The sequence below is a fragment of the Chionomys nivalis genome, chromosome 15 (genome assembly GCF_950005125.1).
Source record: "Chionomys nivalis chromosome 15, mChiNiv1.1, whole genome shotgun sequence".
Classification (NCBI taxonomy): Eukaryota; Metazoa; Chordata; class Mammalia; order Rodentia; family Cricetidae; genus Chionomys; species Chionomys nivalis.
Window position 1 is genome coordinate 33,709,588 of NC_080100.1, and position 4,399 is coordinate 33,713,986.

The window sequence follows — 4,399 nt, forward strand, 5'->3', positions numbered from 1 at the left end:
CTGTTTGTGGCTAACATTATGGGAAGATCAACTGACTCCACAGAAAAGGGGTCACATATCAAACCTCTTCCAAGATGAGTTTTCTGGGCGAAGGGAAGGATCAGGACCTCTGATTCTGCCTACTGGTCCAGCTGGAAAGAGCACAAAGCAAACTTGTAGGGGCCAAATGTTCCTATTTAATGGTCATGCTCAGCAAGGCGTTACTCGGTCGGTCTCTATTTCCGTGTCTTTAAAAGGATATTATTACTTGCCTCGAGGGTCAAGTAAAGTCGCGATGTAAAAACTTGAAAGTCCTTTTTGAATGTAAAACACTGGGGGGCATTTTAAAGATGATCTTGAGGAGTCGACAACGTTATTTATTATGATGGAGGTAAATTGAAGACTCACCCATCTAAGAGTGGGTGTGAGCCTCTGAAGGGCCCCCTGCTGAAAATACTTTGTTTTCCAAGGGTTTTGTCTGTACTTAGAATGGCTTCCTACAGATGTTGCCTGAGTTTCAGCGTTTGTGGAAAGCTCACTGAGCCCGTGCTGTGTCTAACACAGGGAGGCTGATTAGGACTCTACAGAGCTGATGTTCTGGTTGGATACAGAGCCATTTGTCATCTGCATTGAATGTGAGAAGGGTAGTAACCGAGGATCCTCTGGTTTTTAAAGTTGCTGGAGAGGGAGAAAGCCCCCAAGATAGCCACTTAAATTCAAATGTCAGATAAACAACAAATGCATTTTTCACAAGTATGTCCCAAATATTGTATGAAACATAATTATAAGAGAGATACGTTTTCCTGAGATTCAAATACTACTTGAAGCAATATACTGTAACAACAGGCTGTTCTTTACCTGATAGTCAGACTCAATGGGCATCCTGATAGTTGGAGGACTCGCCTGGGTGTCATGCTACTTCATGGCAAGATCAGCCTCGCGGTTCTGGAAAGGGAGAACAAACACTGATGGTTAAACCAAGGTCAGGAGGAAGGTGGAGTAACCCTTGATTAAGGATTACTCTGAGGCTGTAGCTGTAGCTCAGGGTGCAAAACTTGCCTCAAGTGTGTGATGCCCTAGGTTTACTCTCCAAAACTGAAAAAAGTAAGGAGAGAAAGGATCAAATTAGGTTTGGTAATTCATGGAAGAAATTATTTGTAGAGAATGAGGGTAGAGATAAGAGATTCCAACTATATTTAGGAAATAGATTAAGGGGTTTCATGTTAGAGGCTTGGGGAAATCAAGGAGGATTCTGAGTTTGACCTATGCACCCAAGTGAGTTGGTGGTGTTTAAAACAATAAAACCTCCAAGAGTCTGGGTAAGGTCAAAAAGAACGTGGGAGTTTCCAGCCACGTCTTTTAGCTCAAACTCAGTCAGTACCAAAGCATTAAAGGACACACTATTAAACACACACACACACAGACACACAAGTAGCAGCCTTTAGTTCTCAATTGTTGCTTAGTTTAAAAAACAAAACCCTCAAGATTTGACTGAATTAACTGATTATAGACCCAGTACTCAGCTTCGCGGTGCTTCATGGAATTTAACAGAAAAGGAACCCTGAAAAGAGGTTTTCTGTTTTGGAGTACCACGCCAGCCATGAAGAGTCTTTCAACACTAGGAAGGCTTTGTTATTTGTTTAATGCCAACAGAAACCTTGCTTCTAACAGATTTAGCTTGGATGTAACTGCTCCATCTAAGAGCCGCATCAAAGCAGAGGGTTAGAGCTGGGTACAGTGGTTCACGCTTTCAATCCCAGCAAGTATTGCCTGTGATAAGGGTGATACAGAGGCAGGTAGATCTCTGTGGTCTACAGAGCAAGTACCAGGACAGCCAGGACTGTTACACAGACACACCCTGTCTCAAAAAGACAAAACCAAACCAAAACAAAAGTGCTGAGCACTAGGATTTATTCTAGAACTTCCACCCATTGCTTCCTCATTGCACCCATTTGCTCAAGTACCACGGTGAATGTTTGGAGGTCAGAGAACAATGTGAGGCATTGCTTCTCTCCTTCCCGCACGTGGGTCCTAAAGTGTGAACTCAGGTCAGCAGACTTGGGGCAAGGACCTTAGCCCACAAGTTGTCCCATCGGCCCATTTTTCTAAGCCCAAGGAATATATCATCAAATAAAATAGGTTAACATTCATACTTTGAAAAGCTTTCGTTTCAGCCAGGCGGTGGTGGCACATGCCTGTAGCGTGAATTCTAATTGGTCTTAATAATAAAAAAAACCAGAGATATTAGAGGGTGAAAACTGAAAGATCAGAGAAGCAGAGCAGCTACTAGTTCTTCTACAAAATCCTCAGACCCAAGGGGGCGAGATCCTATCTACGAAACAGACTGAATCCTGAGCTGGGCGATGGTGGCGCACGCCTTTAATCCCAGCACTTGGGAGGCAGAGGCAGGCGGATCTCTGTGAGTTCGAGACCAGCCTGGTCTACAAGAGCTAGTTCCAGGACAGGCTCCAAAACCACAGAGAAACCCTGTCTCGAAAAAAAAAAAAAAAAAAAAAAAAAAAAAAAAGTAGCAACAGACTGAATCCTGAGCTCCTGTTTCCTCCCACCTTTTGTAGTCCTCTCTCCACCCAGCCACATCCCATCCCATCTCCATCTCCCTAGTGCTGGGATTAAAGGTGTGAGCCACCACCACTTGGTTCTGTTTCTCTTTTAGACTGATTCAATCTTGTGTGGCCCAGGGTGGCCTTGAACTCACAGAGATCTGACTGCCCTCTGTCTCCCTAGTATTGGGTTTAAAGGTGTGCGTCACCACTGCCTGGCCTCTATGGCTAACTAGTGAGGCTAGCTCCACACTGCGATCTTCAGGCAAGCTTTATTTGTTAAAGCATGAACAAAATATCACTGCACGTACCTTTAATTCCAGCATTTGGGAACTTGGGAGGCAGGGGCAGGTGAAACTCTGAGTTCAAGGCCAGCCTGGTCTACAAAGTGAATACCAGGACAGCTAGGACTGCTACACAGAGAAACCCAGTCTCGAAAAATCAGAAAAAGGGGGGGGGGATTCATTTTGGAGGATTAGACAAAATGATCAAATAGTATTTAAGCATGTATTTAAATTTCAGATGGTTTAATTTTAATTTTAGGTGGTTTAATTTAAGCTGAGAAGAATAAAGGAGTGAAAAAGAGGAGTCTTTTAAGATTCTTTTTTTTTAATGAATCTGAGTGCTCTTTCTGTGTGTACTTTATGCCAGAAGAGGGCATCAGGCAGAAGAGAACATCAGATCCCACTACAGATGGTTGTGAGCCATCTTGTAGTTGCTGGGAATTGAATTCAGTACTCTGGAAGAGCAGCCAGTGCTCTTAACTGCTGAGCCATCTCTCCAGCCCTAATAGAGGAATCTTAAATTGTCCCCCAAATCCTCACTGAACAAGGGACACTGGAGCAGACCTGAAAGAGATAGAGGATGAAGCATATGTGTTTAAGGCAGAAAGAACATTTCAGGTAGAGGCAGCATAAACAGCGGCCAGGAGACAGGAGCTCGTCTGGAGGAGAGTAACAGGTAGCAGAAACGGAAGATACAAACAGAGATTCTCACAAGAGGTGCCCGGGTTTTGAAAATAAAATATATTATCACAATTAATTTTGTAGGTTTTCTTTTATTAATGTGATTCCCAGACGTTTTAAAATTACACAGATAGAGGACAGTGATATAAATAAAAGGCCTGGCCCAAAGCCTGGGTTCAGGGCCTGGAACGCACATGAAGATAGGAGGAGAGAACCAACTACGCAAAATCGTCCTTCACTGTTCACATGCACACACCATGGCATGTGTACACACACACCACACACACACACATGCACATCATATACACACAACAAATATTTCAAATTATAGATGGCACGTCATATTTCTATGTATAGCATTGTTCAAGCTCAAATCAGACAAGAAGGGAAGGCACACGTAGGGAAGGCACAGAGGGAAATGGAACCCACAGAAGAGGCTGCTGAAATAATCCAGGTGAGAGCAGATGGTCTTGGACCAGTGTGGGGTTGGAGAGAGGTGGATAGAGTGCAGACAGATTTTGACTACGTGCCGTAGGGTGTGAGCAAAGGCTCATCCCAAGTTCCCTAGCCCTAGAAGCTGAAAAAATGGCACTGTCATAAGATGGCAAAGACTCAAAGGGGAAGCTTGTATGAGGATGAGGATTTTGTATGAACCTGTTAGTCTGGAGATGTCTGTCAAGAACCCACATGAGGAAGATGAAGAGGTATTTGAAGTTGTGGGCTTATGAATGATGTTGGGGGCCTGGAGAGATGGTTCAGTGGTTAAGAGCACTTGACTGCTCTTCCAGAGGTCCTGAGTTTAATTCCCAGTAACTATATAGTGACTCACAACTGTCTGTAATGGGATCAGATTCCTTCTTCTGGTGTGCATGAAGACAGCACTCATATACATAA